Source organism: Podarcis pityusensis, assembly GCF_964106645.2.
Source record: "Podarcis pityusensis genome assembly, chromosome: 6".
NCBI lineage: Eukaryota > Metazoa > Chordata > Lepidosauria > Squamata > Lacertidae > Podarcis > Podarcis pityusensis.
The window spans coordinates 92,837,252-92,863,228 of NC_138030.1; the positions used below are offsets into that span (position 1 = coordinate 92,837,252).

The 25,977-nt window shown below is 45.9% G+C and overlaps 1 protein-coding gene across 1 annotated transcript in view; it reads right to left on the bottom strand.

Moving 5' to 3' along the window:
• FAM163A (family with sequence similarity 163 member A) overlaps positions 1 to 25,977 on the bottom strand; it is a 108,553-nt gene that overhangs the window by 57,099 nt on the left and 25,477 nt on the right. The gene's annotated exons all lie outside the window — the stretch shown is intronic.

The window sequence follows — 25,977 nt, forward strand, 5'->3', positions numbered from 1 at the left end:
GGAGTAACACCGACAAAAAAGGAACGACAGGTGAAACTGTGGGAATACCCTGAACTGGCTGAGTTAAGAAGCAGAATTTGAGACCAAAAGAAGGAGATTATTTAGAAAGAATGGGTGAAATTTGTGGAATACATGAAGAATTATTGTAAACATCTTAAAACACTAGCAGTACTAGAATAATCAGAGCAGAGAAAGTTTAATAAAATGAAATAAGACTGAAGGTGAAAATGAAAGGGTGAAGTAGCATTTTGGATATGCAATCGAATAGGGGGTATTTTAATGAACCACGGGAAGGGAAGTTGGGGATAATGAGATGATTTTAATAAATACTGAAAACTATAAATAAAATGTGAAGAAAAGGAATCAGAGGAACTACACTTCCCATTATCCTTAGTGACAATGGACACTGCTGCCCAGGTATATAATTAGTCACTCTTTCGTGTTCCTGCCCTTGCCAAGGTGATTTCAGAATTGGGGGGTGGGGTTTGCAGCAAAGATGTCTGGTATTGTGGGTTGGTTGTGGGGAAGTGATAAGGTCACATTATAGAACTAATAAATGTTAGATGATTTGAAAGCTATATAAACATTGCTAGCAGTAGCAGCAAGCAGCCCATAGCCTGCCCCAGCCATTCCAAGTAATGACCAGCCCAGTCATTTCACATAACTGCTTGGTAGTCATATTCCGCCCCCTCCCCAAATCAACCAAGAATACCTAAACATGTAAGATACCTATTACTTTTACAAGTGTGTATTTAAAGTTCACTGTTTCTGTATTTTGCATGCACTTTTTTTTTCTGTATTCCATCTCCCCACCATCAAAAAAATATGATTAGGCAGGCTATAGGTTTGTTCTGTTATGATATACAGTATTCGAAACAATATCCGCTATCTCGGTGGAATTTTTAAATTGACTCTCATAGATAAAAACCAAACTGTACCTTAATATATCGCTGTGAAAGAAAATGCTTGCCAGCTAAGAGATTTTGTAAAAAACACACCTTGCAGCAGTGACCTTCATTGTGATAGCAGGCTTTGCAATGACCATCACATTGTGTGCGCCTGAAACTTTCATCTGAACAATATTGACACAATATGTATCAAAATGCCTATATAAAAAAAGATGTGTCTTTTTGTTGTTGTTGTGGATTGGTTGGCATCTGACTGTCTCAGAAGACAATGGAGGACAGCGCATTCAGGGGTGAAGTCCCACTATTGGAAGGTTTGAATGCCTGCAGTGGAAAGCCTGAAACTTGCTTCCTGTAGAACACAACCTTGGTGATTTGTGAATCACCTTCCACATATATTGTGATGGCCTGGGACTCGGGCTCGGGCTCAGAACCAGAGGAGACTCAGTCTGCACCGGATCCTTTGCCTCAGGCGGCATCTGAACCAAGTCTGGGGCCTGATCCTGAAGAGTCCCAGTCTGCACAGGTTCCACTGCAACAAACACCAGCTGGGCCGAGTCAGGGGCCTGAGCCTGCCCTGGCTCCAGATGCAGGGATTACCTTGTTGCTTTCAGCTGGGCCATCACTTACAGCTGCTCCACTGCCAGTTGGGTCTAGTAACCCACCAACGTCTCCCGAGCTGCAGAGACTAAGGTCTGAGAAAAGGAGAGACCTGAGTACTCACAGGAGGAGTGCTCGCCTTCGGGCGAGACAGGGAGGTGAGTCGCCGGGGGATCAGGACTGGCCACTACCCTGACAAAGATAAAAGGCTGTCGGACCCAGCCCCAGGTTGCAGGAGCAACATTGCTGTATGCTAGATACTGCCTGAGATCCTGTACCTGTCCTTGCCTGGTTTCCTGCCTCATGTCCTGCTTGGTCCTTTCAGACTGACTCCTAGCAGAACCTTCGGGTTCTGGACCGTTCCTGGACCGCGTTTCACGGGTTACCCCCGGGCCCAGCACATATATGTCCCAAGGTGATTTGCAGCCGCATCCTTTGTTTCGAACTCCCAACTATCATATAATCCTCTTGCTCCTCCTCAATGTCAGTCTCAGTCTACCACATCACTCCAGAGTGTGTTTGCGGGAAGAAAAGAAAAGGGAACCAGTGCAAGCAGCTGACCCCCCTTTTTTCACATAATCCTCCCATTCCCAGGCTGTACCTTCGCTGGCCCACAGTCACTGGGATAGAAAGGGCACTCCCAGTCTTGTCAAAAACAACACGTTCCAGACACATTTTGAAAGCACAAAGACACTCCACACGCAAACAGCTATATGATAACAACAACAAAAATAATGCCAATAGCTCTTGTGCCAATCAATGTCAAAGGACATCAGACTGGGAGAAACTTACAGCATAAACATTTCAGACATGAGACCCACCCCAGCTCTCACCTGGGGTACATTTTTATGTTCTTATAGTGATGGCCCCCAACCAGGATGGCTTTCAAAGGGGGGTTATTCATGGAGAATAAGGCTAGTAAAGGGACCCCTGACCATTAGGTCCAGTTCTGAATGACTCTGGGGTTGCGGCGCTCATCTTGCTTTATTGGCCGAGGGAGCCGGTGTACAGCTTCCAGGTCATGTGGCCAGCATGACTAAGCCGCTTCTGGCGAACCAGAGCAGCGCAACGGAAATGCTGTTTACCTTCCCGCCGGAGCGGTACCTATTTATCTACTTGCACTTTGACGTGCTCTCAACTGCTAGGTTGGCAGGAGCAGGGACCGAGCAACGGGAGCTCACCCCGTCACGGGGATTCGAACCGCCCACAGCGCCACCCACGTCTCAGGAGAATAAGGCTACCAATAGTTAATAGCCATGATGGCTGTACTACCTCTAGTAGTGGAGTGACAGGAATGAGCCAGCAGTAAATCACACTGAGCAAGTTGAAGCTAACTCTTTGTGAGCAAAAAAAGGAGCGTCAGACCTAATGAACACAGCAACACATCTCCAGTAGGTCTTGTCTCCATGAAGCAGTTGCTAAGGCTGAAGGTCCCTGCTTTCCCCCAGCCGCCCCTCCCTTCCTCTTCAGGGTTTTCTCCCAAGCAATTGGAGACTGCAGGTGCATGCAGTTAACCTCTCCTCCACCCTTTTCATGCCCCTTCTAGTTCTGGGAGACAAGTGGGGTGGGGAGCTTGTCACACAGGAAGGGGAGACGCCTGTGATTCTTCACAAGGTTGACCCATCTCTGCCTCTTGGTCTCCCTCATCCCATTCTCCTGCTCCAGCTTCTGCCTCTAATTCTGGACTTCTCTCTGCTACAGACCCTCCCAGCTCACTAAGCCCTGTTGCCTCTCCAGCTTCCAGTGAATGTCCTCTCCCTCTTCATTGCCCCTCTACCAGTCCATGGGCTCTGAGCCTTCTTCCCCTGGGGTTTCCCAAGCAGCTTCCTCCCACCATTCCTCTGTGTCCAACCAGTCCCTGACATTGAGGCAGGATGGCATCCAAGACCGGTTGCTGGGAATCACAGATGGAGAAGGTGCTGTTGTACTCAGTTCCACTTGCAGGCTTCCCACTGGCCACTGTGGGAACAGGAAGCCTGCTTAGACAGGTTTCTGGCCTCATCCAGCAGGGCTCTTGATGGCTTGTCTGGCACTGTGACGGGCGCTAGGATTTTCAGTAAGTAAGGGCATCTGTTTGTACACTAGAAACATTTTCATTAAACTTTGTCACACTGCCATTTTCTACATTTTTGCAGCTTATTTTTTTCTTAATGGATGCATTTATGTTAAGCTATTTTCCCTTTGCTATTCTCATGTCTGCAGTCAATCTGACTTTTTTTTTTACAGTGCTTCTCCATTCTACTTGTTCTATGAGTTTGCACAGATCGAAGAATTGATGCTTTTGAATTATGGTGCTGGAGGAGACTCTTGAGAGTCCCATGGACTGCAAGAAGATCAAACCTCTCCATTCTTAAGGAAATCAGCCCTGAGTGCTCACTGGAAGGACAGGTCCTGAAGCTGAGGCTCCAAGACCACCTCATGAGGCCACCTCATGAGAAGAGAAGACTCCCTGGAAAAGACCCTAATGTTGGGAAAGATGGAGGGCACAAGGAGAAGGGGACGACAGAGGACGAGATGGTTGGAAAGTGTTCCCGAAGCTACCAGCATGAGTTTGACCAAACTGCGGGAGGCAGTGGAAGACAGGAGTGCCTGGCGTGCTCTGGTCCATGGGGTCACGAAGAGTCGGACACGACCAAATGACTAAACAACAAAACTGAGCCCTATGTTGTGTTCTTTATAAGTCTGGTTTCCAGGTGAGCTCTTTTCAGGCAGTACTCACATCATGAATGGGGCAACTGTGGCAAAAAGTGTTGTGGGGGCTGCACATTGAGGCTCATTGCTAGAGATGTTCCGCACGACAGCCGTTCTGGGGCTACGTGCATCGTAGAACTTCTGCCACATTCTGATTATATATTTACAATTTTGTAGCCTGTTTTAGAAACATTCATAATCTCCCCCCAACTTGGTTTATTATTAGTATCTGGTAGTTTACAAGCTTTGTTTTCCCCTTTCTCCTTTCTATGTGAGTCACTTTTCAGAGAGGAAATGTAAACACCCTTTAAGCTTTTCATTACAGTTTTTTTCCCCTCCTTTCACTGAGTTTATTCTATTAACTTCCTAAATTGCTAGTTGTTCCTTTGCTTCAACATAGTCACTGCCGTCAACAGTCTTTTCTCCCACTCACAAAATTTGCTTTTGCACATCATTGCCTTTCCTTTCTCCTTAAGCTCCTGCGATCTTTCTAACATTAAGCAATTGCTGCTCTTTGAACTCAGACACCTTTTCTACTATATTCTAGCTGTCAATGCCGTATTTCATATCCCTTTATTCTTAGCTGTGTAATGTCTGTTTTCATCTTGGTTCCTTTTATAATTTCACTCCCTCCCTATTTTCCTCTGTACATTTCGTTCGTCCCTTTCTTAGACTGCTCATCTATACTTCTCCCACCTCAGAAATTCATGTTGTTCAACCTGAAAAACAACCACCATCCATGAATCCACCATAATGTGGGACTCTCACATTAGTAATTGGTGGAGTGGCAGGAAATTGGGAAACCCTCACCATGTCTGAGGGGTTTGCCTAAATCCCCCATCAAGCTCACAAGACTGGGGAGCTGTCAATCAAGGCAAGAGTGTCAGCATCAGGCCCAAGGCAAGGCATGCTGAAGCAGTATGGGAGCTGTGCAGCAAAGGAGACAGAAGCTGAGAAGAACGAAATATCGAATCAGCATTTGCAAGCTAACAATTGAAGAGTTTCATTGTTGTCTCTGCTGACCTTCCGCTTCCTGGAGTATCAGAATGGCTCAGATCTAGAGTACAGATTGGTTTTTGTCTCCTCCTCCTCTTGTGCAAGAGTCAGATATGGGAGGCATCGTGTTCCCAGTCATGTGCTGCAACTTCCGGAAGTGTGCTTCGGTTTGGGCATTTTGCTGTCTCTGCTACTGCTGGGGTCCTAAGTAAGATGGTGGAGGATCTATAGGAGAATCTGCAGTGTGTTTTCTGTTTCCAGTCGGGGAGGCACTGGTTTCATAGTCCCACCAGGTGGGGCTCTTCCAAGCTTGCAACCTCAGGATGCATCAACTTGCCTTGATTCCAGTATGCACTGGGACCAGTGACAGAAATGCTCTCCTCTTCCAAGGTTTCTTCCATTTCTGGCCTTGGGTACAAGCTGGTCCTCACTGAAGGATTACGGTCATTAGATCTATTATTTGTAACATTCCCAAATTCAGTAATACCTCCCAGGGGGTAAAATAGGCCCATGATTTCCTTACCACAAATTATCTAAATTAGTGATTTGCTATACAGTCTAACCATCCTGCAATAACGTTGGCACTGACCTAGCAATAAAGCGCTGGCCTTGGTGGTTCTGATGCACACACACACTCAACATTTGCCAGGACAAAACGTACAAAACCTTACAGCAGATGTAACATTAAAGCTTGGACTGTTCTCCACCTAGCACAACCTGAAAACATTCCTTTTCTTAGCGAGTAAAACCAATGGCAAACATTTTACCAAACCTTGATTAATATTTATGTAGCAGGACTACCAAGGGCCAGAAAATATTGGTTAAGGAGACAGTTTCCATTCCACAGGAGGCCAACAGACCATCCTTCGTCCAGATCTCAATCCAGTCCACGATGTGCTGTGCGTGGTCTGTATTGCAGTTATCACACCAGTCGGCTTTCTGAGGTTGAATATTGCTGGCTCACTTGCAAAAGCCAAGCCAGAGGGCCTTGTTGGGAATGGACAAGGCAGGAGGCCCTAGGGCAGAAATATCCCAGAGAAATGTACCTGACTGACCGAGATGAATGGAGCCCTGCTCTTGGCATGCTAGGCCCACTGGCTGCCTCTGGGAATAAAGCTAAGCAAAGGTTATTATTTAATTTATAATGCACCTGGGGTGAATTGATCTGGGAGGCATTGATTGCGATAAAGAAGAAGCAGGAATGGAGGGCAATAAAGAAAAAGAAGAAGAGTTTGGATTTGATATCCTGCTTTATCACTACCCGAAGGAGTCTCAAAGCGGCTAACAATCTCCTTTCCCTTCCTCCCCCACAACAAACACCCTGTGAGGTGAGTGGGGCTGAGAGACTTCAGAGAAGTGTGACTGGCCCAAGGTCACCCAGCAGCTGCATGTGGAGCAGTGGGGAAGTGAACCCGGTTCACCAGATTACGAATCTACTGCTCTTAACCACTACACCACACTGGCTCTCGTGGTGGAGCCAATCTGAAGCTCCTGGTGGTGCTTTTGCACCATACTGACCTCACTCCACTCATCAGTCTTTAACATCAGCAGTAACAACCTGGTTCACCAGATTACGAGTCTACCACTCTTAACCACTACACCTCACTGACTCTCATTGTATGTGGTGGCAATTTAAAAGGCCTGTGAGAAGACATATAAAGACTGGAAAGGATTGTGGGAAATGATTGTTGTTTAAAAAACCCCCTGAAGCTATGATATTTTGTTGGACTTACAGAACAAAAGACTTTGTTCCTGTACTTAAGAGTGGACGCCAGGCCAGGACCTGCTAGCTCCTACAGAAGGAAGAAGCCCCCGCCAAAGAAGATAAAGAAGATTGGCAAAATGAACTACTGTATTGAACGATGCAGGATAAATCGGTGAACTTGAAATCCAAGAAAGAGGAGACTTTGAATTTCAAAAAAGGGATAAATGTTTAATGCATATCTTTTAAGCTTTGTGTACAGATTTTTACATTAGAATAACTTTAAAAGACACTTGTAACAAGATGGAAAAGATTAAAAATTGAAATATCAAGAGTACAAGGTGTTAAGGACGTGCGTGAACGAGTATTGAACAGTGAAACCAAGAAAGGGAGGGGAGGGAAGTCAAAGTTATGGAATAGATTTAAACAATCCCTGAAAGACCACTGCAGATAATTAATTTTTTTGATTGGTTTAGATTAACTCTTGTAATGAGAAACATCAAAAAGTAGCCAAAAATTGGTTACCAATAAACTATATGTATTACGATATGCATTCAACCAAGAACTCTAAAGGACCCAAGGAAGAAGGGGAGGGAAGTCAGAAGTACCGTATTTTTTGCTCTATAAGACTCACTTTTCCCTCCCAAAAAGTAAGGGGAAATGTGTGTGTGTCTTATGGAGCAAATGCAGGCTGCGCAGCTATCCCCGAAGCCAGAACAACAAGAGGGATTGCTGCTTTCACTGAGATTCAGAATATTTTTTTTCTTGTTTTCCTCCTCCAAAAACTAGGTGCGTCTTGTGGTCTGGTGCGTCTTATAGAGCCAAGAATATGATAGTTAGAATATTAAGGAGTTGAATTATTAAGAATATGTCTTTGTTTTTCTTTATTATGATTTAGAAATACATGTACATCAACAAGAAACTGAAATGTTATACTGTGATTTTATGTTAAGAAAGCATTTCTCTTGTTAAAAACCAGTAAAGATGAATTGCAAGAGAGAGAGAGAGACAACAAAGCTTGTCCATGCCTCTGAAACGCACCCCCTCCGCATGCTCTTTCTTTCTTTCTTTCTTTCTTTCTTTCTTTCTTTCTTTCTTTCTGGTGCTGCTACTGATACATCTTAACCACAGAAGAACTTCCCAGTGAATTACAGTGGTGCCTCGCAAGACGAAATTAATTCGTTCCGCGAGTTTTGTCGTCTTGCGATTTTTTTCGTCTTGCGAAGCGCGGTGTCGGGAAAGTTTTGGAAAAGCTTCAAAAATCACCAAAGTCTTTAAAAACCTCAAAAAAGGCTACCACACCGCGTTCTATGAGTTGCTCCTCGAAGTCAAGTCGCAACTGTATTAACGGTTTTAAGAAAAAGGAAACAAACTTGCAAGACGTTTCCGTCTTGCGAAGCAAGCCCATAGGGAAATTCGTCTTGCGAAGCAGCTCAAAAAACGAAAAACCCTTTCGTCTAGCGAGTTTTTTGTCTTGCGAGGCATTCGTCTTGCGAGGTACCACTGTACTTGGCTCAGGGCTGTAACAAAAGACCTGAACTTCTGAAGGAAAACTACATGGCAGCCTTCATCACCCTGGAGCCCTCCAGATGCTTTTGAACTACAATTCCCAACAGCCCCAGCACAGTTATACAAATAATAATAATAATAATAATAATAATAATAATAATAATAATATTGTAGTCCAACGACAAACTGGAGAGCACCAGGTTTGTGAAGGCTGCTGCCTGGGGTCGCTGATGCGTCGTGACAAAAATGCATTCTGCTGCTCACACTGCCCATGATTCCAATAATATTTAGTCTTCCCAGTGCTGGGAACCTGGACACTTTCCCTCCATTTGGAGATCTTGGATTTGGCTGGGATGCTTCATTCTGGAATATGTAGCAGGATAGCTGATCCACCCTTGCTTCTGTATGAAGACCACTCAGGAAAGCAAACAGGTTTTATTTCCCCAGAGGCAAAGATCTCTCATTTCAGAGGCAAAACTGAAGGACTGCAGCTGGCAAACAACGCTGAGAGTTGTTTGTTTTCCAAGTCCACTAACCTCTTTTTATTGCAAATTGGCAGTAATAAAGAATATTAGATGAACAGTCAAGCCCACGTCATCCAAACCTCCCTCCCCTCCATTCTTCCTCTCTCGCCAGCTCCAGCTTCACTCTCCATTGTGTTTGTTTAATTCAATGAAGTGTCTGTCTGTCAAATTAACTTTCAGCCTTACCAGAATCTTCTAAAAGGCCTAATTGGAAAAAATAGCAAGAGCGGCTACCTTTTCAAAACGGATTGCATTGACAAACAGTAGGGAACGGTCTAAGCCCTCCCTGATCTGAATGACTTAAATCAGACTGAGATTATTTTGGCATTTAGGCCGCTATGTGATATTAGCCAGGTGGCCCCTGCTATGGTATTGCGAGGCCAAGATTCTCAGGGCTGGTGCATGTGCAAAATGCTCTTCGCTCGATTTCTTACCACATTATATCTTACCACCCGATATTTGAATCTGTGAGTGAAATGTAAGCACTGCATGTTGTTTTAAATCCTTCATGTGATGAGAGTTAGGACCAGCCCGAGACATTTTGCTGCTTGAGGCAAAGGATAAGAAGCTTTGCCCACCGTTCCACGTATAGAAGCCAAGTGGACTGGCAGCAGAATCTGATTTCAGTACTGGCAAGAAGGAAAACTGGATGGCAGCGCAACTGAGGGCAGTGGGCTAGTTATTCGGGTGCACTGCAGGGTGTATGTAATGGCACAGAGAACTCCATTCTTCGACCAAAGGGTACAGCAGGGGGGTAGGACGCAGGTGGCGTGGTGGGTTAAACCACAGAGCCTAGGACTTGCCGATCAGAAGGTCGGCGGTTCGAATCCCCGCGACGGGGTGAGCTCCAATTGCTCGGTCCCTGCTCCTGCCAACCTAGCAGTTCGAAAGCACACAGTGCAAGTAGATAAATAGGTACCACTCCGGCGGGAAGGTAAACGGTGTTTCCGTGCGTTGCTCTGGTTCGCCAGAAGCGGCTTAGTCATGCTGGCCCCATGACCCGGAAGCTGTACGCCCGCTCCCTCGGCCAGTAAAGTGAGATGAGCACCGCAACCCCAGAGTCGGCCACAACTGGACCTAATGGTCAGGGGTCCCTTTACCTTTACCTTTCCCTTTACAGCAGGGGGCAACCAAAGCTGCAGGTGCTACACGCCCCCTGTAAACGTCTGCTACCTGAAATTGTTGCCCCGCTCTTTCTAATGTATACCCGAAGGAGCGTCTCCACCCCCATTGTTCTGCCTGGACACTGAGGTCCAGCTCCAAGGGCCTTCTGGCGGTTCCCTCACTGCAAGAAGTGAGGTTACAGGGAACGAGGCAGAGGGCCTTCTCGGTGGTGGCACCCGCCCTGTGGAACGCCCTCCCATCAGATGTCACGGAAATAAGCAACTTTCTGACTTTTAGAAAACATCCGAAGGGAAGTTTTTAATGTTTGATGCTGTATTGTGTTTTTAATATTTGGTTGGGAGCTGCCCCGAGTGATGGACGGGGTATGTACGTATGAATGAATGAATGAATGAATAAATAAATAAATAAATATTAAGCTGGCCCTGTGGGGAGCAGGATGAGTGCAGTGTTTCTCAAACTTGGGTCCCCAGCTTTTGTTGAACTACAAATCCCATCATCCTTGACCACTGGCCCTGCTAGCTAGGGGTGATGGGAGTTGTAGTCTAATAACAGCTGGGGACCCAAGTTTAAAAGCACAGCATTAGAGGAATGATTTCTGAATCAGGATCGCACACCACATGGGGAACCTATATAAGTACAAAATGCTTCCTTGCTGCAGAAGGTGTCCTCCAATTCATGGAGGCTGAGGGAGACAGGAGGCAGATCTGTGTCTGAGGGATTTAGACCAGGGGTCAGCAAACTTTTTCAGCAGGGGGCCGGTCCACCGTCCCTCAGACCTTGTGGGGGGCCAGACTATATTTTGAAAAAAAAATAATGAACGAATCTCTATGCCCCACAAATAACCCAAAGATGCATTTTAAATAAAAGGACACATTCTACTCATGTAAAAACATGTTGATTCCCAGACCGTCCGCAGGCCGGATTTAGAAGGCGTTTGGGCCGGATCCGGCCCCCAGACCTTAGTTTGCCTACCCATGATTTAGACTGTCTGAATAGGTCATTTGTGGCTACAGTGGTACCTTGGGTTAAGTACTTAATTCGTTCCGGAGGTCCGTACTTAACCTGAAACTGTTCTTAACCTGAAGCACCACTCTAGCTAGTGGGGCCTCCTGCTGCCGCCGCGCCGCCAGAGCACGATTTCTGTTCTCATCCTGAAATAAAGTTCTTAACCCAAGGTACTATTTCTGGGTTAGCGGAATCTGTAACCTGAAGGATATGTAACCCGAGGTACCACTGTATATGAAAGTTGAATATATGGTCTGCGAGGGTTCGTTGCCATATTCAAAACACCATCTATTGCTGCAGTTATCAAGTGCTGAACATGCATGTGCAAATCATCCCCTCAAAGCCCTAGACTGGGTCTGTAACCCACCCTCACACCATTTCTTTACATGTTATGATCCCTTTGGGTGAAGATTCTCCAGCCAAGCCCCGCCCTGGGCTGCTATTTACTCCCTCACCACCACTGCTATTTGCTCTTGTTGGAGGAAACACAGAAATATCTTTATGGCACTGGAGCTAAACCTGAGGCATGGCCACTTAAACCACTCACACAAACAAAAATTAATAAGGCATCTGAAAAAAGCTCTTCAAAATATCCAGTAGATGCAAAGATTTATAAGGAACAGATACCAGAAAAAGGGGGTTGTCTGTGCATCCCTAGTAAATAGGCACAGCTGAAACTCTGCACAACATTTCTCTGAAATGAATAATCAGATTTCCCTCAATAAAGCTTATTATTCTTCCTTACAGAAGCTTCTTCCCTCCCACTTCCAAACTCTCGGTCTTTTCATGATGGACAGGAAATGCATTATGGTGTCCAGATGAGAATTCAATCTGTCAGGGAAAAGTTTAACATGAGGGCAGCTGCGCATATAGTTTTTTATATATATATATATATATATATATATATATATATATATATATATAAACTCAGAGGCATTTGTTCGATGGATATCTGTCTCTCTCTCTTCCCCACTCTGTTTCTTCTGCTTGTAGCAAATGTCAGAACCGGAGGCCCAGTTCTCACTTGTAAAAGTCATCGGCTCACAAGACAGCACGGAAGAAAAGCTTGCCAAGCCACATGCTGCTGTCCCTGCTCCGTCGCTCCAAGGCAACTTCTTCATGCTCCACGCAGCAAGGAGAAGGGAATTCATCAAGTCTCCCATGCATGAACTTCCCATCTGACTTGCCCCCACTGTGACTCTTGATGGCCTTTGAATGCACCTGGAAGGCTGCTCCTTTCGCAGTTCCCAGGACTTGCCAGTTCTTATGATTGAAGTACAGGCTCTAGTACGCCATCTCACACTCGCTGCCCTTTAAAAGTAAAGGTAAAGGGACCCCTGACCATTAGGTCCAGTTGTGACCGACTCTGGGGCTGCGGCGCTCATCTCGCTTTATTGGCCGAGGGAGCCAGCGTACAGCTTCCGGGTCATGTGGCCAGCATGACTAAGCCGCTTCTGGCGAACCAGAGCAGCGCATGGAAATGCCGTTTACCTTCCCACCGGAGTGGTACCTATTTATCTACTTGCACTTTGACGTGCTTTCGAACTGCTCGGTTGGCAGGAGCAGGGACCGAGCAATGGGAGCTCACCCCGTCGCGGGGATTCGAACCGCCGACCTTCTGATCAGCAAGTCCTAGGCTCTGTGGTGTAACCTACAGTGCCGCCCACGTCCCTTGCCTTTTAAAACAAGCTGCTAAATTTGGAGAAGAGGCAGCTGCGGGGGGGGGTTGCACCGATTCTCTTCCAACCCTCCTGGTCTTTCTGTTCTTCCCGCTCCCTAAACTTGCCGTACGGCACACTCAAATTTGTTACAGCAGGCAAGGGAGGGAGGGGGGTGGCCAGAAGGACTCTGTGAAAAACAGGTGGTAATAGCTGCTGCTGCTGCTGCTGCTGCTGCTGCTGCTGCTGCTGCCTTGAGGCCTCCCATTCCAAGCCCTACATTTGAAAAGAAAGAAAGGGAAGTCTCCAGCTTGCAATTTGGTTGCTAAATTCGGAGATGAACTCACACACTGTCGATCTAGCACAGGGTCTCGGAGACCACGGCTGAAATTTTGCCTCTGCTGTGAACTCACTTGGTGACCTGAGTGAAGTCATATTCTTCTAGCCTTGCCTCTGTATCTGGAGCACGGAAGATGATAATACTGATCTACCCTACAAGGCTGTGTTGGTACCATAGGATGATATTGCAGTATGTGAAACAGTTTGAATGACTGCCATTAAGAAAGGCCTTTTAACTTCTATATCACCAATAATCCTACACTAGTTTGGTGTCCTATAAACAAAGGCATATCAGGTACGGCTGAACTCCATGTTTTGCCATTTCCTACCCAAGACTGGGTGTGAGAGATTTTACTTTCTTGGGCTCCATGATCATTGCAGATGGTGACAGCAGTCACAAATTTAAAAAACGCCTGCTCCTTGGGAGAAAGGCAATCACAAACCTAGACAGCATCTTAAAAAGCAGAGACATCACCTTACCAACAAAGGTCCGTATAGTTAAAGCCATGGTTTTCCCAGTAGTGATGTATGGAAGTGAGAGCTGGACCATAAAAAAGGCTGATCGCCGAAGAATTGATGCTTTTGAATTATGGTGCTGGAGGAGACTCTTGAGAGTCCCATGGACTGCAAGAAGATCAAATCTCTCCATTCTGAAGGAAATCAGCCCTGAGTGCTCACTGGAAGGACAGATCCTGAAGCTGAGGCTCCAATACTTTGGCCACCTCATGAGAAGAGAAGACTCCCTGGAAAAGACCCTGTTGCTGGGAAAGATGGAGGGCACAAGGAGAAGGGGACGACAGAGGACGAGATGGTTGGACAGTGTTCTCGAATCTACCAGCATGAGTTTGACCAAACTGCGGGATGCAGTGGAAGACAGGAGTGCCTGGCGTACTCTGGTCCATGAGGTCACGAAGAGTCGGACACGACTAAACGACTAAACAACAACAACAACCCAAGACTGGTCGCTGTGAGGGCACTTACAGCTCCCCCCTCTCAAAAATGGTTACATCCTCATCACTATTAGTGGAATGGTGCCTTTGCTAACCTTATGCCCAGCTGGGAGACCTCAAGGAACCATTTGGCATCCTTCTCTTAGCTTTGGCCGTAATCCAGTGCATGAATCTACTTTGTAAGGACAAACAGAGGTGATTTCTTCCAGAAAGCTTTAAAAGGATGCCCATGAAGTCCTAACATTGGGAGGGGAGGTCATTAATGCCTCTCTTGGATGCTAAACCTTCTGTTCTTGATGTCATGGTTGATGTATTATAATTCTCCCCTCAGCTTTTCCTCTGCTATTTATATTTCAGCTGGTGCTCAGACACATTTTTAAAGTCATGGTGGATTCCAAGAATGTGATCTCCAGGAGAAGATATGTGGACTTTTAGGTGCATAATCAATTCCAGTTTGCCTTCCACAGAAAAGACATCTGTTCATCCTGAAGAATTTTGCAGATTAAACAAGGACCTTCAGTGTAGGAATTAAACAAGGGTTTACAATTTCGCAAGCTTTGGGCTGCTCCCCAAACACCATCCCAATACACAATCTACAAATATTTTTCCCAGAAAGATAGATGTATTGATTGTTTGTGTGTTTCCCCCATTTTATAACCCTAAAGCAAGGTAACACTTTTTTAAAAAGGGAGAAAACAGAAGAATGCAAAATGCTGTTGAAATATCACACAGTTGGCTTAATTCTCATAATGAAATACCAGCCAGAACTTCCCCCACCTCAAAAAAAGAGAGATTCCAACCTCATGTTTGCCTTGTAACACTGTTATAGCAGCAATCACATTTTTAGAAATACATGTTTTTGCTGAGGTAAAGGTGTTCTTCGCACATAGAAAGCAATGGAATTCCCAACAACTTAGAATTTTAGGTCTTTTAAATCTATTTATTCTGCACTTTTCAGCTTAACCAAAGTCCATCAAGACAATTCACCATTAAAGCTATCAAACACTATGGCAGTTAAACAGTATAAACAACAATACTGGAAAAAGGATCAGTGAGGAAAAGCTGCTGGTCCTATGCACTATGGCAGGACAAAATCAAAGCAAATAGTAAACACACATCTGGGGATGTATAGCAGAGGAAGAATAAAATGAGCTATTGAGGAAGCGCTGAGGTGATGACTTCTTCCAAGGCTGTTCTCTCTCTCCCCCTTGCTTTGGATGTTCTAAATTCCCAGGGGCTGCTAATTTATTCCCATTTCCCAGATAACTGAAAATGAGAAACTGACAACAGAAAATGGAAACAGACTGTACTAAATCTTGTGTGTTTGCCCCTTCATTTGACATCCAGTTCTGACAAGTTATACAGCGACCAGTACCACAACCTTTATTTAGGCCTATAATTGAAGCCCTCAAAAGGGAAGCCATTTTTATTTTAATTTTTTTAGTGAAGTCACCTCCAGGCCAGTGAGGCTGTCAGGAAGCCACACAAAACAATTATTGGATCCCTGGGCTGAGGGGCGGTGTGCTGTTTCATTTTCCACTAGACTGCTCCATCCTGGTTTTCCTCTACTGCCACCAAAGGCTTTTTAAAGACATGTTTTCTGTGACAGGTACAAAGAGTTCCAAAGAGACAATATGGAGGGAATCTCTGAGGAGAGACATTGCCAGACTCACAGATGTGCAGCCTGAGGGGGAACTAGCAGGAAACGGCTATTTAAATGCTGACAGGACCTAGGGTTCATTGTTGTGTGGGTGTTTTTGTTTGGTTTTGTAGCTTGGAGGCCACAATTCGTTTAACACATTGAGGGCTCCAGGCATCTTGACAACAGCAGAGCACAGCAAGTTCAGAACAAGTTCAAGCACCCAAGCACGCCCTATGGCCTGAGCCCTAAACAGACCTCAAAGAGTTGCTTTCATTCATCCGAAACTTGTCATCTCAACACAAAAACCTACCAGAGGGAACGTTCATAAAAGTCAATGAAGTCAGTTTTGTTGGCTGCTGTAGCAGCAGCTTAGTGGTTAAGACAGCAACATGGGAGAGTGGAGAAGAATAAATCTTGGTCCACAAGCAATGGGTATATTTTGCATGTGCCCCTCTATTTTCACTTCTTGGGGGGATATGGTTTTACTACATAGTTTGCTGTATATACTAAATTACCATGCCTGTTTGCACTGTCTTCATGCTGGGCTGGCTTCATTGAACCACAACTGGTGTAAAGTATGGACCAATTTAATTGCAGTAACAGCTGTGTGGAGGCCACTGGAAAAAAAGTTACCCATGCAGTTGTTTTCCTTGGCATGCGTACACTCGGATCCACCTAGTGACACTGTGTGGAAGCAGGTTTCTGTATATGTATACTTCAGACCCTCCAGGTGTCCCTATTTTCCAGGGACAGTCCCGGATTTACAGAAGCCATCTCAATTTCTAATTTGATCCTGGAATGCCCCCCTTTTCCTTTGGACATCCCTATTTTCACATACCCTCCAATATTTCTCCAATGAAAATAGGGATGTCCAATTGCATAATGATAATTTTACTATTTATACCTCACACATCTTACTGGGTTGCCCCAGTCACTCTGGGCAGCTTACAACATATATAAAAACATAATTAAACATTAAGAAAACTTCCCTATACAGCATTGCCTTCAGATGGCTCAGGTGTTGGATAACTCCATACCCTCCAACATTTCTCCAGTGAAAATAGGGACATCCTCAGGAATCAAATCAGATCAGCTTCTCTAAATCAGGGATGTCCTTGGCAAACGGGGACACTTGGAGAGTCTGTTTTCATTGGAGAGATGTTGGAGTGTATGGAGTTATCCAACACTGAACCACCTGAATGCAGTACTGTTTAGGGAAGCTTTTTAATGTTTAATGTTTAATGTTTTATTATGTTTTTATATACGTTGGACTCATTTTTATAGAGATTTATTGTCTTTTTTTGTCTGTAATAAAAGTTAGACATAGATATAAGCCATTTCCCAAACTTTAACAGGAATCAAGAGATGGTGGTGCCAGGGCCGTCTTTACCCGGGGGTGCAAGGGGTGCGGGGCACCCGGGCGCCAAATTCTGGGGGGCGCCTGGCGCCCACCACTGAAACCGCCGCCTAAGCTAATGTTGCTGCAGGGAGAGCTCTCTGGAAAGTCTCGCTCACCAAAGCCGGGAAGAGAGGGAGTGACAGGAAAGAGGGAGATACAGACAGAAAGAGAACATGCCTATCTAGCGATGGGAGCGTGCGCAGGCTCCAGAATCTTCCCAAGAAGAACTCGTATATGCACTCTCGCAAAGGCCATCCCAGCTCCTCTAGAAATAAGGTTGCTCCCACAATGAAAGGCTGCCCAAGATGGCTCTCCCACGCATGCGCACAATGCCCGCCCGTCTCATCTTTCAGAAACCTCCCTACGACCATAAGCGCATGCGTCGAGTCCTTACACTGACTCCCAATGTGTTCTTTGTCTTCTTTAGAAAAGCTGGTTTTAAACAAAAAAAACCTCCTGTTGGAGCCGTGCAGGTGTGAGTGCTATTTATCAAATGATAATAGTGACATAAGCATAAAAAAAGTTAATTGGGAGCTAAACTAAATTTGGGGGCACTGGGCGGATCTTTGCACCCCGGCGGCACATATGCTAAAGACGTCTCTGGGTAGTGTGGGATTTTTCCCTTTTTTGACAGATTCCTGAGCAATCATAAGTAGACAAACAGTTATTCCCCAATCGTCAGGTATAATGCCCTTAAAATATATGTTACCAGTAGGAGAACATGACCCAGAATACGTGTCATTTCTGTCAAAACAGATTCCAAGAAGTCCTGGTCATTTTGCATGCTCATATCACAGAATCATAGAGTTGGGAGGGACGCTAAGGATCATCTAGTCTAACCCTCTGTAATGTAGGAATATGCAGCTGCGATCAAACCTGCAACCTTGGCATTATGAGCACCACCCGCTAACAAAATGGGCAACCAATCCATTCAAGTCCTTGAGAAATGACAGTGCCAAAGCTAGCAGTTAAGAGCATACTGGAAATTGGATGGAAGCAGCCAAAATCTGTTCAGCATGAATGCGGGCCAGGGGGTTACAAGTTGTGGGTCCTGACTGGCTGCATACTTTCCTTGAAGGAAGCCCTGTGCAACACAGGAGGACTTAACTTCCTAATAAACATTCATAGGATTCGTCTGCATGGTGATTGCTTAATCCCTTCTCCACCTACCAGCTGGCTTCCATTTTTCCGTTTCCAGCACCATCCACTTCTCAGACTCAGAACAGGCTGCAGGTGGTTTTATCCCAGTGAGTCAGGATTACACCTCCTTCTAAATCAGCACAACTCTGTATGGTGATGGCTACAGCACCCCAATGACGAAGCAGAGTATTTGCATTGAAACGTGCCAGGTTCATGAAACCTTTCCTTGAGCAGCTAATTTAATTCATACCTCATTTAGCCGAAAGAGCCGCCAGATGGGATTCAGACATTCCAAGCCACAGCGCCTGGCAGGATCAGTTAATCACTTACACAGCTTAGCTAAATCCCTTTTTTCTGTGCAACTCTCTCCTTTCATAGCTACTTGTGTTTTCCTTAGGAATCAAATAGAATAAATAAAGGCAACGTGCTTCTGCTCTTGTTTTAAGGGCCAAGCAGGCTACCAAATTTTCCCCTTTATTCCGCACTATCCCGGGAGGAATGGATTCTGAAAAGATATGTGTAAGGTTGTCAACCAGTAGGGCTTCTGTGTCTTGGACAGCAGCCTGCAGACAGCGGAGGAGCAGCCTGTTTTCCCATGTCTTTAAATTTTTTGCTATGTTGGACCTATGTTTTATTTGGAGACTGTAGGCCTGCTTACTTTAGGCATATTTACCAACTGTGCAACTTCTCAAACATACGGACATACTTCAATAAGAGAAAGAGCCAGCAGCCTTTGTTTACGGCAGTGTTTGGCTGGCTTAGTATAAATCCTGTTCAAACTAGGGTTTCCAGTTTTGGTTTGGAGAGCAAATGCAAACCATGGTTTGCCTAAAAACTGACAGGTAGGGAGCGAATGGGAACTCAGAAGGCTCAAAGGCTCAAACAGTTGAGATTCCTGCATTGCACGGGGTTGGACTAGATGGCCCTCGGGGTTCCTCCCAACTCTACAATTCTAGGTTATATATGCAGCTCTCTCCATAATCATGGCATCACTTTCTCCAGCAGCTGATTAACTTTGAAAAAATAATAATAGCAGCACGAGTTGACCCAAACCACTCATTTTAGAGCCTGAAAGGACAACCAGGAGCCCTAGGTCTGCAAAGGTAAAGGTAAAGGGACCCCTGACTGTTAGGTCCAGTCACGGACAACTCTGGGGTTGCGGCGCTCATCTCGCTTTATTGGCCAAGGGAGCCAGCGTACAGCTTCCGGGTCATGTGGCCAGCATGACTAAGCTGCTTCAGCGCACGGAAACGCCGTTTACCTTCCTGCCAGAGCGGTACCTATTTATCTACTTGCACTTGACGTGTTTTCGAACTGCTAGGTTGGCAGGAGCTGGGGCCGAACAACGGGAGCTCCCCCCGTCGCGGGGATTCAAACTGTCAACCTTCTGATCGGCAAGTCCTAGGCTCTGTGGTTTAGACCACAGCACCACCCATGTCCCTTAGGCCTGCAAAAGCCCTCTGCAATTTATCAGTTCAGACTTCTGGAAAGAGTGATCCTTCCTTCTCCTGGCAGACCACTGCCCAGGGAGAAAGAGGGAAAGGAGGAGGTGTCTGAAAGGTGGTAGAGGGGAGAAATGCCCCAGCCACTTTTGATGCCAGGCTTGTCTACCTCTGCCCCTGGCAGATTACCAAACTGACCTTGGGAACATGTGAACTATTGATTCCGATACTTGCCCTGATACACTGATGCCACTGTTTTGCACCTGTTGTGGAGAGATGGGAAGGGGCTTCTAAGTCAGTGTCTGGAAGAGTTGCCATTATTGGGATTCCAATCCCTCCCATCAAGACTCTAAATCAGGAGTAGTGAAGCTGTGGACCAGACCTAGCCCACAAATTTCTGAAACCCTCTTCCAAAGTTGGGTGCCTCTTTTTCCCCTTTGAAAAGTGCCATTTCTGCCTCTGGCATGGCGCTGTTGTTAGAAGCTCTTAGAAAGACATTTAGATGAATTCACTCTGTTAAGTCACCTGTGCTCCTTTGCCAGAACCCAAAGGTATTTTCAGATGCATCCTTCAGAAAGCAAGATTAAGCCCAGGCTGCAAAACATGGGCAGCTTGAAGATCACAAGGGACTTATAATTCTGTGTTGGCTCTGGATGCAAACTTTGCAGCTCATCCAGCGCTATCAGATCTTTAATTGGTTTGCTGAAGACAGAAAATTTGGACAGTGCATGATAGGATAAAATAAGGGGTTGTTGTATTGATAATTGTTTCCATTCTAAGTCCAGATTGGTATCTTCAGGTAGCGATAGAGCAATGAGTATGTCAGAAGCCTGCAATGACTGAGCTAAACAGCCCATCTCCTTGGAGCTGGTACGATTGCACCTTGCTGAACCTGTTCAATATTTGATGCTTTCTTCTTTCTTCCTAAGCAGAGAAGTGCTGATGCTTTTATTCTAGGAGGCAGCACAGACAGGTAGAGGGCAAGCAACTTATTTAAAAGGCAGGGAGAAAGAAGGAAGGAGGGAAGAAAAGAAAAAAAAGACAGAGAAAGAAATGAATTAGTGATGGGCCATCCCAAGAGAGGGTTCCGGTTGGGTAGGGAGGGAAGAGCCATGAGGAGAAGCCAGCCGTGCGTGAGGATAGGATGTGACAGATACAAATGTGTACTACACTCTCCAGACATGTGGGGGAATTAGGAGAGCATGGATTCTTGCAGGAGGTGTTGCCTTTTACAGAGGGGGGAGTTGTATTGTGTGTCTGTCCTGTTTTGAGCAATTAGAGGAAATGCTATATAAAAGTAGCGACCTGTAAACAGCCAGAGGGCTAAAGCTGGCATACGATTCAGTGAAAGTGTGGAATTTTTTTCAAACTGGGTGATAGTTGAATGCTTATCATCACCACCATCTTCCTTCCATCTAAAGAAAATTGTGATGGTTGAGTACATTTGCAAGTCAAATGGGGCAACCAAAACATAAGGCAGTGATTTCTGCACAGCTGCGGGACCATAGGAACCAACTCCTAGGGGGCGTGGGGGCTTTGCGCCCCACAATAAAAGATTGGGGGGCAGACCCCAGAAAGTTGACAAACATTCCCACTCAAATGGTGAGTGTGCACTGCACCTTCTGTTTACGCAAATCATTTGTTTGTTCCCTTCCAAATCACAGCTAGGCAAAAATCCTGGATTCCTAACATTGCTTTCTTCTGGCAGCTCTCACTTGTGAGTCGAGGACCCGCCACCCACATAGGAATATAATAAGACACAAAGACACATTATTTTAGGTTAATGGGCAAAAATAGGCCACAATTCTTATTGGTTACAGCATGTGAGTAGGCTTAGGCATTGGATGAAACAGCAATACCAGACTCCACCCCGCACAGCCGGGAGTCATATTAGGGTTAACAACCATTGGGAGGAGCTTGTTGATGTAAATACAATTGGAAGCTCCCCCATGACATCACTGGGGGTCGTACCATGGCCCTAGCCACCAGCAGGGCATCGGACAGGATCCATGACCGCTGGATTCCTTTAATGGAATACCCAAAAGAGGAGGGGTAGATGATGGCACATACCCAATCCTCCAACACAGCACACCTAGTCCAATGCCTAACCGCCAATACCAGAAAGTTGTGACGAATTGCTACAAGGTAGGCGAAGAAACCAAGAGGCTGGTGCCAATTTGCCAAATGGATAAAAAAGTCCTACCAGGCCCCTTGGGCAACCAAGGCAACCAACCGAAGTCCACAGCAAGAGTCAAAGGATGCAGACCTTTGGGTGAAATTGTGTAGGTACAACCATTTAAGCCAATGGTTGAGAGCAGCTGAGACACAGAATCATGGAACCGTAGAGTTAGAAGGGACTGTGAGGAACCAACCTCTGCAATACAGGAATCTTTGAAATATGAATTGAGAGGAAAGCAAAATGGAAGGCAAGGGGTGACAGGGCTTCAAGAACGTAAGGAGAGCCCTGCTGTTCAACCCAAAGGCCCATCTAAGCTTAGCACTCTGCTCTCAGGGGGGTCAACCCTCTGGGAAGAACGCAAGAAGGACCTGACCACAGCAGCGACCTCCACGCTTGTGATTCCTACGTACTGGTATTCAGAGTACACTGCTTTCATCAGTTGAGACGGAACAGTCCATTGTTTTCCACGAATTTGCCTAATCCTCTTTTAAAGCCATCTAAGCTGGTGGATTTTGCAGTATCAGATTCCAGTTTATGTGCCCTTTGTGTGCTTTGTGGAGAAGCGCTTTCTTTTGTCTGTCCTGAAACTCCAATATTCAGCCTCCTTGGATGGCGCCAAGGTCTGGTGCTGGGAGAGAGGTAGACAGCCTTTGTTCTCCCTTATCCATATTCTCCATAATATGCATGATTTTAAATGCCCCTCCATCTTACCTTTTTCCTACACTAAAAACTCCCAAATATCGCAACCTTTCTTCTTAGGGCAGTTGCCCCAACTCCTTAATAATTTGGGTCGTCATGTTCCGAACCATTTCCTCTCCAGTATCCTGTTTGAGTTGAGGCGTCTAGAACTGTACACAGTGTGCCAAGTGCATTTACACACATAGATTTGCACAATGCCGTTATGATGCTGGCAGTTTTATTTTCAACTCCTTTCCTAATTATCCCTAGCATGGCATTCACCTTTTCCACAGCTGCCACACACTGAGTTGACATCTTCATGGATCTATCCACTTTGACCCCAAGCTTTCATTCAGTCATTGGTTCAGACCCCATGAATGCATATGTGAAATTAGGAGAGGGAAAAATGCGCCAGTGTGCATCTCTTTTCACTTCCTTACACTGAATAACACTTGCCAATAGCTGCCCATTCACGTAGTCTTGAGAGATCCTTTTATTGCTCCTTACCATCTCTTTTTATCTTAACTGCCCTGTACAATGTGGTATCATCAGCAAACTTGTCTACCTCACTGTTTGCCCCTAACTTTAGGTTGTTTATTAAGTGCATTTGCAGTCTTAACTCAGCTGCCTAAAGTCTCCTAAATGCGCTTCTATTTTGAGCTATACTCGTTTATTTTTTCTTCATTTGTTTTTTCTCTTTCAGCATGAACCACTTTTGAAGCAACATTTTAAAAAACCAAATAAAGATGTGCCAACCAGGCCTCGGAAACTGCTGTTGAGAGAAGTCTACTAAAGCACGGGGGGAACTGTGAGAGAAGAACAGCCTCCAGCATATTAGGTATTCTGCTCTATGGGAGTGTCATAAGTCTTCCAGCTCTAGTCTCAACCTCATGAACCTTCTGTCTAAAGCTGTTCTTTCCCAGTTCCTTCTAAAAGACAGAGATTAGCATTTCAGTCCCTGAAGAACAGTCGTAGGCATCACTGCATTTCTCATAAACTGGACAGAAAAACTGAGTCTAGCATTACATCAACTGCTACACATATAAGATCTATGTGCCTCCACAGGAACATGGAGAACATCATAACATACACTGCACATTTTTTCGCCCTTGTTGCAGGAATTTATGTATAGGTTGGGGGGGGGGTTGCCCCTCCAGCAGATATCATGCACATGCAGCCCACTACCAAAACCAGCACAATCACTTTTGTGACTTTTGCGATTTGTCCCCACAAAACACTTCATCACAGTTTCTTCCTATCTATACAAAGGGCCTTTGCTGCACGATACCAAATGTAAGAATTCACTGATAAATGTATCTATGTACTGGCTCACAGGGAAAACTTCAGAAATTCATAAAGACATGTAAGAAGCCCAAAATCGGGAGGGAGGTCAACATGCGTATATAATAGGGATATTAATAAGATGTTGTAACTATCGAAAGATTGTAATGGAAATTTTGGCTAGTTTATGTTGTTCAATTTAGGTTAGTATCTGTTGTTTATTGCTGTTTGTATTATTGAAGGAAAACGAATAAAAAGAAAATTAAAAAAAAAAAAAGACATGTGAGCTCAGCTACTCAGCAGCCCCTCTGCCTGAGTGATAATCCCTGGCATCCTGATACCTGAGTGCCAGACAGGTAGCCATTTCAGAAATAACAAACCCAGATGAAAACAAAAGGGTGTGGTTAACTTGGCTGGGAAACAGGGAAATGTAAATATCTCTTTTGTTACACTTGATGGGTGTTTGGTGGAGGGCAAGGGGAACCATGGGGCAGGGTCCAGGATGCTCAGATTACTGCCACCAGACCTCCACTTTCATGATGTAACCGTGATGTATTACTGATGTAGTTTGGGGCGGTGTAACATGGGGATTAGTAGCTAATAAAAGTTTGGGGGCTCTTTTGTTCGGGGCTTCCATCTTGTTCCACCTTGTGGCAGGTGGGAGTCCTGTCGCGACAGTCTTCAATAAAGACCAAGCCTACTGGCTGCTGTTTTGCTCTGGTATTCCTGGCTGGTGTCCTTGTTTTTTGTCCAAGGGAGCCCTCAGATTTCTCCGCTAACACCTTGTACGGTTTTCTGCAACAGTGGCAGCAGGATGGTGGGGGGTTGGTGAGCCACCTGCTCCCCTCCCCTCCCCTCAGCCATTGCCTAGTCACACTCCTTGACTGTTGTGGGGGGAGGGGGCTGCCCGAGTCCAGAGTGGCACGCAGGGAGGCAGAGGTGGCTTGGCGGGTGAAGGAGTGGACATGCACAGTGGCCACAGCAGCCTGGGTGCATGGATGGGCTGCTGCTGCTGCCGCAACTGGTCACGCTTCACCTCTTAACTGCTGACAGGTGTGGAATGTAAACACAGGAGCAGTCAATGACAGCATTCCTAGAGTGTACATGTTAGAACATGGGGAGGGATGTCTGTCCAGCAAGCAGGTAAACTTCCTGGGGACGGACTTCCTCCACATGTGACCAGAGGTGGGTGTGGCCTCACCTGTGCAGGTAATGACAAAAGCACAGGGCAGGCAGCCATCTCTCTCTCTCTGCCATTTTCCTTCGATGAGGAAGCATCTAAAGATGCTCTCTTGGCTCTCAGCCAAGAGAAGAGGAAAGGACTATCTTGCTATAAGATAGATTCTGAATGTATGTAACCTTTTTAAGCTGTCTGCCTTCTGGGATCATATTGTGAACAGAACGTGAGTAAACTCTTCTATACTTTTATAAAGACTGTGTCGTGTCTTGTATTTTAAGAGGGAACAAAAGGGGAAATTACCAGGGTAATTATTATAGAGGTTCTAGCGAACCTGTGCACACGTTACCGTTGCGAACTTAAAGGGGAATGTTTATAAACTCTGCTGATATTTTGGGAACTTGTTAGCACAAGTTGGATAAGGATATCATTAGTCAATATATCCTCTCCTGCACCCCAGAACATTCCCACAACAGGGAGGTGCACCAAGCATTCTCCCTTCCTCCCTCGTTGGTTGGCCGCCTCTTCCTTCTTCCCTCTCGGCTGGCACAGCGGCAGGGCTTGCATGGGCATCCCTTAGCTGACCACAAGGAGAAGCAGGAACCGCCACCACCCCAGCCCCAAAGGCCCAGCCAGGCGCGGCTTGCATCCTCACAGCTCTGGCTTAGTGAGAGAGCCGGTGTGATGGCCTGGGATTCCGAGTCTGAGAGTGAACCGGAGGAATCCCAGCCGGCACAGGAGTCCCCGCCTCCAGGGCCGGCTGAACTGGGGCAAGGCCTAGATGCTGAGGAGCCTGCACCTGTGCCAGATCCTCAGGGGCAGGCACCAGGTGAGACCATTCTGGCCCCAGAGGTGCTGGAGGACTCAGTGGCTACAGGTGAGCCTCCCCCGGGGCCCAGTAACCCTTCGGCCTCTCCTGAACTGCAGAGGCTTAGGGCAGAGAGGCGAAGGGAACTGGTCTCTCCCAGGAGGAGTGCTCGCCTTAAGGCCAAGAGAGGCGGGGCTCCTGGGGGCCGGGACCGCCCCCGGCCTTAG